The sequence below is a fragment of the Artemia sp. Qi Xiang Cuo genome, chromosome 19 (genome assembly GCF_049724085.1).
Source record: "Artemia sp. Qi Xiang Cuo chromosome 19, ASM4972408v1, whole genome shotgun sequence".
NCBI lineage: Eukaryota > Metazoa > Arthropoda > Branchiopoda > Anostraca > Artemiidae > Artemia > Artemia sp. Qi Xiang Cuo.
The window spans coordinates 1,252,597-1,264,981 of NC_142812.1; positions in this window are offsets into that span (position 1 = coordinate 1,252,597).

The window sequence follows — 12,385 nt, forward strand, 5'->3', positions numbered from 1 at the left end:
TTGGAAAATGAGTTGTTTTCTGGGGCAATGTTTGTTTCCAGCTAGTTGGAAAAATTAAGTGTTACTGGGGAGAAGTTATTAGTAAACTAGTTGGAAAAATAAACTTTAGTTTCGAGCTAATTGGCAAAAGAAAGTATTGCTGGGTAGAAGTTGCTAGTCAACTAGTTGAAAATGAAAGTTTTGCTGGGGCAAGGTTTCTTGTCAACTAGTTGGCAAATATAGATTTCTCCTATAGGGATGGTCCAAATTTTCCAACTAGATGACAAAACAGTTTTTAACTGTAAGGAATTGGACAGTAGCATTTTATATAAGCTTGTAAAGTAATCTTTTCCAATAGCCACAGGGTGGAGTCCCAAAAACATTAGATTAAATGTAGGAACTGCTTGAGAATGAACACACGAGTGGAGACAAAAATGTCCAAAATTCAATGAAATTTCTCAGGCAAACAAAAATAGTGTGAAAAAAAAGTTTCGTGGTGAGACGAAAAAGAATGATTTTTAGAAATGCCTAAGTGGTCTTCAGAACACTTTGATTCTTGAAAATGAAAAGAGACAAAATAGAGATGGTATATATATAAGTAATAATCCCTATGACCGATCCATCGTTTATCAATCGAAGGATAACGGGTAATTATTTGTAAATGGCGTAAGAGTGGTCAGAACAGTGAAAGAGGCTGCGAACACAGCAGCAGCTGCGCGTGCGCAAATTTTTGACTAGCACTCTTTGTTGGTGTTGGTAGTTGGCAACTCTTCCCACGATGCCTTATAATAATAGATTTGGTGGATTTTATATGACAGTGCTATCTATGAACCGTTGACTTAAAAAATAAATAGATAGCGGCTGAGTGGCAATATCTTAATTAATCGTTTGTGCACTGGCATCAGTTGAAACGGGAGGGAATAGCCAACAGTAGAACTATAGAAAAAAAGAGATATTTATCTAGGCAAATTGATCTTACCTTTAGTTCGGTTTTTAGAAAAGTTAGAGGATGTCTCGTTAAATTTTAATGTTTGCTCTACAGCAGATGATCCTTCATTGGAAAGAAAAGAACGGTCCGGCTCCGTCCTCTGCAGCCGAAGTAGTAGCTGTAGATGAACAAGTAAGAAATAAATAAGCGGGAAATTACGAAGAAGTAAGAAATTAAGAAGCAAGAAATTACGAAGAAGGATATAATGATGATGATGACGAAGAACAACCTGAGACGGATGAGGAGGATTCAAATTTAATTTACACGTGGTATCACAACCACGAGTATTGTGTGTACGAAAGTAGCACGACTCTTAGATTCTTTCGTACACACGGTTTTTAATCGTACACACGGTATTTAAATTATTATGAAGTTTTGAACAAAAATTGGCCAGATAATGTTTATGTTTTCTTTCTGTTACGGTACTGATGAGGATCAAGGAGGGATGATTCATTGTCAGAAAATGCGACTGCTCAAAAGCTTTCGACAAAATTTTTCATTGCCATTAACAATAAACAAAGTAGTGCCCCAAACACACATACTTACTTTTGTAAGCGCACACGGTATGACAAATCTGATTTCTTTTTTAATTGCTCCATGACCGGAACAGATAGTTGCTGCTTTTCTCTCCAATCTGAAAAATTCTAAGGAGGAAGATACTATGGAGCTCTATAATGACGCACTGAAAACTGCAGATCTAGTATTTGTTAATCTATTTACCCATACTTTTAATCTCTCCTTGCCAAGTAGCAAATTTCCATCCGTCATCAAAACTACGTAGATAATTCCTCAGAATAAAGAAGGAAACCAGCTAGTACCATCTCTATCATTTTTCAGAAGAAGACGAAGAAAGATTAATACAAACTTAGAAAATTATGACAAAATTAACCAAACGACAAATCATGTTATTGAATGCTGAAGAAGCAGAGGAATTCCAAGAGGAGGCTGCGGAATTTATTTTGCAGTTTCTTTTGGGGATAATTTTTTTTCTCGTCACATCTTTGTTTATGTCACTGGCTAGGCCTACTTCCAATCTTCTACTTGCTAAAATTAAGAAGGCATTGGGGTTCATCTGGAATTTTTGAAATGGATGAAATCAATATACACAAACGTCAAAGCGTTGGGTGCAGTGACATCATTATCCGGTATTTATGGTACCAGCTGTTGGCGTGAATTGGAAGCATACATAGGGGGTTGTTTTTATGTCAACCAATATATTTTCGTGGCGTTGATGCTGGGAACGTTTATCAATTTTGTTTTATTGTCTACATATTGCGTCTACATGTTGTGCGATGTATATTTTCCACGTTGAAGATAGTACGTTAAGATAGATAGCAGAAGATAGCACGTTGGCATAGATGGACAAAATCTTTTTTATCCTACCAGTCATTTAGAAAGTCTTTGAGCACCTAGTCTACCTCGTTAGTATTATTGCGAATCTCAGTTACATATAGTGAACATTTCATTTTTCATCAAAGAGCTTGCTGAATATTCAATGCATAAATTTCACAGTAGAGAAGAAACCCCATATAGACAAATTGTTCGATCATACAATATTGGTTTGAAAATCAAACTAGTGACTAAATGTGTTGCATGTAAATGAAAAATACTACTGAAAGATGAAAGGATCCGTTCGTGATAAACATCAAAGATTACTTGACCTCTTTTCCGGAGAAAACTACAAATAATCAATTGAACGCAAGACGAATGTGCATTTAGATCTTAATTTGCAGGCTGCATGAGTTATCATGAGTTCAAAAGGGTTTCCAAGGCATGCAGGGCATTTCATTAATTTTATTTTTAAGAACACAGCTGTTAGGGAGGGAGGGCAGTATGGATTGATTATTTGACGGACGTTTTAAATGAGAATATAAAGGCACACCTACAGCTGCCATTTCACGAGGATCGAAACGTTCATGATTCATAGTGGACGAAAGGGGTTTTTGATGATGGGAGGAATAAACAGCGGAAGAGACATGATTATGCAGCTAAAGGTTTTGTGGCGGCAATTCTTGACGTTCATACAAGAGTTACTGTACGTTGGTATTATGAAAAATATCGTTATGTTTGACGGACGTTTTAAATCAGAATAGAAAGGCATACCTACAACTGCCAATTCACGAGGATCGATAGGCCCATGATTCATAGTGGACCAAGGTGGTTTGTGATAATGGGAGGAATAAACAGCGGAATAGACATGATTTTACAGCTAAAGGTTGTGTGGTGGCAATCCTTGACGTTTAAACAAAAAGGTTCCTGTACGTTGGTATTATGACAAATATCTGTTTCTTTTCGGCGAAAAAAGTGATAAAAACTCCAGTGTTTTGTACAAACTGAAACAAAAGAAGAGTGTGCAAACCATGTTACTAAAAACTAAACATGATGTCTACAGTCTTATGAAAATGAAAAATATACCCATGCTAAAGTTTTAAAAGTCAGTTAATAAAGACTTAGAGAATACCTTTGTAGGGTGATTGAAAAATTTAGAACAGGAGTGTTTGATGGATGATTTAAGAGATTTATTCATCAAGGGCCCCAATCAAGTCTCTGAAAAGTGCAATGATATTTACCCAAAATATTTAGCTAGATAATAGTTCTGTAGAGGATCGTTGACACACCAAAACAGGTTCTCCTGGATGTGCGATATTGGGTTGAAATATATACAGAAAAAGCAAATTAGCTCCTCAGTGATTAGATCATTTTATACAATCCTGAAAGAGGCGTATACCAGTTTTGCCTCTCACTCAGACTATCTCTCGTGACTCGTTCTACAATAAGCCATTTCCTACGCACTTGGTCAAAGCGGGCGTGCCTACACATTAAAAATAGCATTTAATCATAGTCTGAAAATTTTAAAGAAGACATTTTGCAAAAAACCCACACGCAACCGAGCAAATTCTAAGCCGAACGGCATGAGGTACTATAGGCCTATTAAAGGTAGATTCCACATAAAGAAAGAAAACCGAGCGAAAATGGGGTTTTTATAGGCCAAATGACGATACTGAAAAAACAAAGCGAATATTTTGAGAGTACAAACTTCTCTCTTCTTCAGCGCGAAACGAAACGTTGTATCAATAAAAGCAAAAAATTAAAAGAATTGAAAACAAATACCTAACAACCACAAAAGCGAGTTATTCGCCAATATCAGCAATTTGCACAAAATCCAAAAAACATGAACTGCCATCGACGGATACTAGCGAGCAACTGACAAATGAAAGGAATCAATTCATTCACTCGAAAAAAAAAACAAAACGAACCAGCAATTAAATAAGTTAGAAAACTATGTCATTTGATTTCGGATTTTAATTAAGGCATTTTTTGCAGACACCCTTTGAGACCTAAGGGGTTGTTCACGTGTTTGATTAGATGACTGGGAAAGTGGTTCAAGGTTTATTTCAGGGATTACTAACGTATCGGCTTCTCTTTTGAGAAAACCGAAATTTGACTAGTTTATTCTTAAATCACCGGAATCTGTTTAAAGCTAGACCTAAATGTTGGTATTTATAAATTTCAACAGCTTCTCTGTAGTGCTGGACAATACCTTTATCATGCGAAATAAGACTAGCTTGATTAAACAAAATAGTATGGTCTGGTTTTTCAAAAATGTGCTCTGCAAGGGCCGAGTCAAAATTTTCTGTTTTTTTCCGCTTTTTAAGTGTATTATTAATTGAACTAGAATGCTTGGTTAATCTATCTGTTAGTAGCTGATTAGTTCTTCCGATATACCAAAGACGTTCTTCCGATGTATTTTAAATCTTGTTATTAGTGACTGCAAAAGCAAGCGCTACCGGTTAAATCAGGATATTTTCAGGCTTGAGCGAGAAATATTATGTACGCTTTCTTATGCTGATTTTCATCAAATTAAGGCTATTGCTGAAAATTCTTTTCAGCATGATTTTGGGATTTCTAGACAAAGACTTTCTGAGAAATTACACCGTTTAAAGTTGGAAAAACTCTCTAATAATCCACCTTTTGTCCCAAATGCGTCTCCTGGTCCTGCTGTGATAAATCTCAACTCCACGCCCCTTACAACAGAGCAAAATCAGGTTCTATCGAAAGGATTGAAATTTTCGATAACCCCTTCGAAAATACCTGATAGTGAAATTATCGCCAACACAGAGGGTGCTTTTCATGACTCTCGTGCAAATATTGGAGAGATTGCTGAGGTTAGAGCACAATTTGTTGAAACTCTGTTGGATTCGCCTTCCATTAATAATCGAAATTTAAAAAATTTTAGTAAAAATGAACACTTGGTCTTACACGCTTTAAAAAAAGATCATTCCAGGATTATTACGAAAGCCGATAAAGGCAATACTGTTGTCGTATTAGATTCAGAAGATTACGACAAAAAATCAGAGAAATTTTAAATGATTCTAACACATATGAACAATTAGCTACCGATCCCACAGAAAAATTTGTACAGGAAGTCCGAAAAGAGCTTTCTTACCTAAAAGGAAAAGGTGAAATTACAGATCAGTTGTACAAAAGGTTTTACCCACGCGGTTGTACGTCCCCTCGCTTTTATGGTCTTCCTAAAGTTCATAAGCCCGGTAATCCACTTCGACCCAGTGTTTCTTCTTTTAATTCTCCTACAGCAAAAATAGGAAAATTCTTATCAGTGATATTTCGCCCACTAATTCAGGCTCAAAAATCCTATATTAAAAATTCCGCTGATTTTGTTTCCAAGGTAAAGCAAGTTTCGGTTAAACCAAATACAAGAATTGGCAGTTTTGATGCAGATTCAATGTATACCAATTGTGTTCCTCAAAAGGCCAAACTGTTTTTGGAGCAAAAACTTAATTCTAACCCTTCTATATCAGAAAATTCTACTCTTTCAAATCAGACACTTCTTTCACTTACAGCCCTTTGTAACAGAACTTCTTTTTACTTCCATTATAGAGGCATTTTTTATAGACAGAAATATGGGCTCTCCATGGGTGCCCCCCTTTCTCCAATACAGGCTGATATTTTCATGGAAGACCTTGAAGAAAGGGCTATATTGCAAAGTTTTTGTAAACCTGAATTTTGGGTTAGTTTTAAAGGTGACATATTTTATTTATGGGAGCATGGTGACGAGTTTCTGTGTTTTTTTATTCACTTAATCAACTCCTTTGATACAAAACTGAAATTTACTCAAGAATCAGAGATAGAGAGGGGTCTTAATTTCTTATATGTGATTGTGCACCGAAATGATTCATGTTTCGAGTTTAGTGTATATAGAAAACCCACACATAATGACCGTTGCTTAAGTTATTCCTCCAATCATTCTCCTGCTGTGAAAAGAGGAGTTGTCACTTCTCTAGTTGATAGAAAATTGAAAGTTTGTTCAACACGTTTCTTGGATTTAGAACTCAACCACCTTAGAGATATTTTATTTGGGAATGGTTATCCAATTAGTTTAATAAATTCTGTAATTACAAAACGCATTAAAAGATTATCACATAGTTCCACAGAAAACACAAATCAAAGGGAAAATTCAGTTTATCTTGGTCTCCCATACATTAAAGGGATTTCAGACCACATTTCAAAAAATCTAAGGACAAATAACATTTACACTTATTATAGACCCAGAAAAACTATCAGGTCCCAAATTTATCAAGGTAAAGACTCTATTCCGATAGGTGAAAACTCCGGTGTCTACAGAATTCCTTGTTCGTGTGGTCTTTGGTATATCGGAAGAACTAATCAGCGACTAACAGATAGATTAACCCAGCATTCTAGTTCAATTAATAATACACTTAAAAAGCAGAAAAAACCAGAGAATTTTGACTCTGCCCTTGCAGAGCAAATTTTTGAAAAACCAGACCATACTATTTTGTTTAATCAAGCTAGTCTTATTTCGCATGATAAAGGTATTGTCCAGCACTACAGAGAAGCTGTTGAAATTTATAAATACCAACATTTAAGTCTAGCTTTAAACAGAGATTACGGTGATTTAAGAATAAACGAGTCATATTTCGGTTTTCTCAAAAGAGAAGCCGATACGTTAGTAATCCCTGAAATAAACCTTGAACCACTTTCCCAGTCATCTAATCAAACACGTGAACAACCCCTTAGGTCTCAAAGGGTGTCTGCAAGAAATGCCTTAATTAAAATCCGAAATCAAACGACATAGTTTTCCAACTTATTTAATTGCTGGTTCGTTTTGTTTTTTCGAGTGAATGAATTGATTCCTTTCATTTGTCAGTTGCTTGCTAGTATCCGTCGATGGCAGTTCATGTTTTTTTTTGGATTTTGTGCAAATCGCGGATATTGGCGAATAACTCGCTTTTATGGTTGTTAGGTAGTTGGTTTTAATTTCTTTTAATTTTTGGCTTTTATTGATACATCGTTTCGTTTCGCGCTGAAGAAGAGAGGCGTTTGTCCTCTCGATATATTCGCTTTGTTTTTTCAGTATATTCATTTTGCCTATAAAAACCCCATTTTTGCTAGTTTTTCTTTATTTATGTGATGTTAGGTCAATGTTGTTTAAGAAATTATCTTCGTCATGCTTATGGGGAGCATTCAACCGATGTTGTCACTACGTTCATATCTCTTGTGAGAAAAAAAGCTAATTTGATAAATCAACAGTATTTTCTTCATAATTGTAAAATGAACTGTATTTTACCCAAGTCAATGCGACCTTCACTTCACTTAAACACACGTAACGAACGGCAATTTACAGAACGTATAGGGTTTGGTATTTTAAATCATGTTATTAGTGACTGCAAAAGCAAGCGCTACCGGTTAAATCAGGATATTTTCAGGCTTGAGCGAGAAATATTATGTACGCTTTCTTATGCTGATTTTCATCGAATTAAGGCTATTGCTGAAAATTCTTTTCAGCATGATTTGAGCATTTCTAGACAAAAACTTTCTGAGAAACTCCACCGTTTAAAGTTGGAAAAATTCTCTAATAATCCACCTTTTGTCCCAAAAGCGTATCCTGGTCCTGCTGTGATAAATCTCAGCTCCACGCCCCTTACAACAGAGCAAAATCAGGTTCTGTCGAAAGGATTGAAATTTTCGATAACCCCTTCGAAAATACCTCATAGGGAAATTATCGCGAACACAGAGGGTGCTTTTCATGACTCTCGTGCAGATATTGGAGAGATTGCTGAGGTTAGAGCACAATTTGTTGAAACTTTGTTGGATTCGCCTTCTATTAATAATCGAAATTAAAAAAAAAAATTAGTAAAAATGAACACTTGGTCTTACACGCTTTAAAAAAAGATCATTCCAGGATTATTACGAAAGCCGATAAAGGCAATACTGTTGTCGTATTAGATTCAGATGATTACGACAAAAAAACCAGAGAAATTTTAATTGATTCTAACACATATGAACAATTAGCTACCGATCCCACAGAAAAATTTGTACAGGAAGTCCGAAAAGAGCTTTCTTACCTAAAAGGAAAAGGTGAAATTACAGATCAGTTGTACAAAAGGTTTTACCCACGCGGTTGTACGTCCCCTCGCTTTTATGGTCTTCCTAAAAGTTCATAAGCCCGGTAATCCACTTCGACCCATTGTTTCTTCTTTTAATTCTCCTACAGCAAAAATAGGAAAATTCTTATCAGTGATATTTCGCCCACTAATTCAGGCTCAAAAATCCTATATTAAAAATTCCACTGATTTTGTTTCCAAGGTAAAGCAAGTTTCGGTTAAACCAAATACAAGAATTGGCAGTTTTGATGCAGATTCAATGTATACTAATTGTGATCCTCAAAAGGCCGAACTGATTTTGAAGCAAAAACTTAATTCTAACCCTTCTTTATCAGAAAAATCTACTCTTTCGAATCAGACACTTCTTTCGCTTACAGCCCTTTGTAACAGAACTTCTTCTTACTTCCATTATAGAGGCATTTTTTTATAGACAGAAATATGGGCTCTCCATGGGTTACCCCCTTTCTCCAATATAAGCTGATATCTTCCTGGAAGACCTTGAAGTAAAGGCTATTTTGCAAAGTTTTTGTAAACCTGAATTTTGGGTTTGTTTTAAAGATGATATTTGTTATTTATGGGAGCATGGTGACGAGTCTCTAGAGTTCTTTTCTTCACTTGCTCAACTCCTTGGATCCAAAACTGAAATTTACTGAGGAATCAGAGATAGAGAGGCGTCTTCCTTTCTTAGATGTTCTGGTGCACCGAAATGATTCATGTTTCGAGTTTAGTGTATATAGAAAACCCACACATAATGACCGTTACTTAAGTTATTCCTCCAATCAATCTCCTGCTGTGAAAAGAGGAGTTGTCACTTCTCTAGTTGATAGAGCATTGAAAGTTTGTTCAACACGTTTCTTGGATTTAGAACTCAACCACCTTAGAGATATTTTATTTGGGAATGGTTATCCAATTAGTTTAATAAATTCTTTAATTACAAAACGCATTAAAAGATTATCAGATAGTTCCACAGAAAACACAAATCAAAGAGAAAATCCAGTTTATCTTGGTCTCCCATACATTAAAGGGATTTCAGACCACATTTCAAAAAATCTAAGGAAAAATAACATTTACACTTATTATAGACCCAGAAAAACTATCAGGTCCCAAATTTATCAAGGCAAAGACCCTATCCCAATAGGTGAAAACTCCGGTGTCTACAGAATTCCTTGTTTGTTTGGTCTTTGGTATATCGGAAGAACTAATCAGCGACTAACAGATAGATTAACCCAGCATTCTAGTTCAATTAATAATACACTGAAAAAGCGGAAAAAACCAGAAAATTTTGACTCTGCCCTTGCAGAGCACATTTTTGAAAAACCAGACCATACTATTTTGTTTAATCAAGCTAGTCTTATTTCGCATGATAAAGGTATTGTCCAGCACTACAGAGAAGCTGTTGAAATTTATAAATACCAACATTTAGGTCTAGCTTAAAACAGAGATTCCGGTGATTTAAGAATAAACGAGTCATATTTCGGTTTTCTCAAAAGAGAAGCCGATACGTTAGTAATCCCTGAAATAAACCTTGAACCACTTTCCCAGTCATCTAATCAAACACGTGAACAACCCCTTAGGTTCAAAGGGTGTCTGCAAAAAATGCCCTAATTAAAATCCGAAATCAAATGACATAGTTTTCCAACTTATTTAATTGCTGGTTCGTTTTGTTTTTTCGAGTGAATGAATTGATTCATTTCATTTGTCAGCTGCTCGCTAGTATCCGTCGATGGCAGGTCATGATTTTTGGATTTTGTGCAAATCGCGGATATTGGCGAATAACTCGCTTTTATGGTTGTTAGGTAGTTGGTTTTAATTTCTTTTAATTTTTGGCTTTTATTGATACATCTTTTCGTTTCGCGCTGAAGAAGAGGCGTTTGTCCTTTCGATATATTCACTTTGTTTTTTCAGTGTTTTCATATGGTCTATTAAAAACCCCATTTTTGCTCCTTTTTCTTTCTTTATGTAATGTCAGGCCAATGTGGTTAAATAAATTATCTAGGTAGATTTCAGGCCAATAGGAAGAGCAACTAGCGACAATCGCTGGGTAAAAGCACGTCTCCATTTGGCAGATTCTGCATATCTGCCAGAATACTGAAGCCGTAATCATTGTGATCTCCATTTGCAGTCATTTGGAAAAATGTTTAAACAATAGATTCGTGGGTGTACAAAAAAACACAATGGATATTCTTCGGATGCGTATTGTTCAGTAAAATTTAGAAATAATGATCCTGTTGCAGAGTCTAGCTATGATAGGAAACTCAATCTTCAGTAATTTATCAAGGTCTAGAATGAGCATAGCCAATGGAAATTTACAGCTCATGGAGCTGCAAAGGCTAGGGGGGGGGAGCTTTATTCAAAATAGATTTGGGTTATGCCCCTAACTCTCGATTTGTGGGATAATATTCATGAAACATACACTGATCTTGAATTCAAATTAATTTTATGAAAAATGAAGTTTTAAGAAATTATAAAAGCATTTAAAAATGCAACAACGCAAATTAAAAGTTATAAAAAAAATTTGGAAACTAGTGGGTTCTAGATAAAGTTTTGAAATTGACCACCCAACTAAGTGCTGACGGAATGGCTTTGGAGATACAGGAATTTCGAAATACCACCTCCTTGTTTCAAAACAGTACCTGTGTTTGGGGCATAAAGTATGTATGCCAGCTTTTGCGATAGCGCCTGGGTTATCTCTCTGAACTATTTTATATGACCTCTGGATTTTTGGATCGTTTTGGGAATTGCAAGTGCATAGCTTGGGCGCCAGACCTCTATAATGTGACAACTAGGTAATCAAAAAGACACAGTCAGTTTGACAATAGTGTCCGACTATATCGACCACGCTGAATCTGAATATGGGTGGTGGCAAAGCTGGAGGTGACGGCTTGGCCTTCTAAAATCCAAAAAACACCCTTTTTTGTCCTATAAAATGTGTACATACTGTTTATTTTTTTTAAGGTTGTACCACTCCAATTTAGTTGCATGGCATCTCATATTATTCCTAATATGGTCGCCTCTTAGAAAATGTTTGTTTTTTTCCGATACCTTGTATAGTCCCGGAGCTATAGGCTAATATTTAATAATTTTCCCTGGAAATCTCAAAATTCATATGTTTATTTCAAGGTAAAGCACGTATCTCGTAACTTAATATATTTTTAGGATTTTTCATCTTTTACCAGAATTTACCTTGGATATTGAGCTTCACATTGCCGAACATTTCAAATACCGCAAAAAGGCGGTATTATGCGGAGAGAATACATGAATGTAAGTGTAACTTGAGAAAAGTATGGGAGGTTGTTAATGAAATAATTTGTCAAAAAAGAAACAAGGTGGCTATACCTAAAGAAATAATAAATATTCGTGATGAGACAGTAGCAAGCGAATCTCGTGCTGATGTTTTTAATCAATTTTTCGTTAATCAGACATCTCTACATGCTTCTGGCCCATCTCCTGAACAAACCCACAGTAGAACAATATCTGGTCTTTTTCTAGCACCATTTACGAAAGAGGAATTACTAGTGACTATCACTAAGCTGCCTAATGGCAAAACCCAAGACACCTTTGGGCTGTGCAACTATATCTAGAAGAAAGCCTCTGCAGGTCTTGTAGCTCCACTTACACACTTGGCCAACCTTTCACTAGCAACCCGAGTTTATCCTAATATGTTCAAAACTGCTCAAGTGCTTCCCCTCTTCAAAAAAAGAGACAAGAGTTTTATCTCTAATTATCGACCCATATCAATTTTACCGGCTATATAAAAAATCCTCGAGCGAGTGGTTTATAACAGAGTATATAGATTCCTCGATGTCAAGCAGCTACTCTCTCCCCGTCAATACGGGTTTCGGCGTTATCATTCAACTTTGCATTCCTTAGTTGATTCAGTTGAGTACATATTAAAAAGCCAGGATGCTGGAGAAAAGGTACTAGGGATTTTTCTGGATTTCACTAAAGCTTTCGACACGGTATGCCATTCAATCCTCCTCACAAAATTACATTC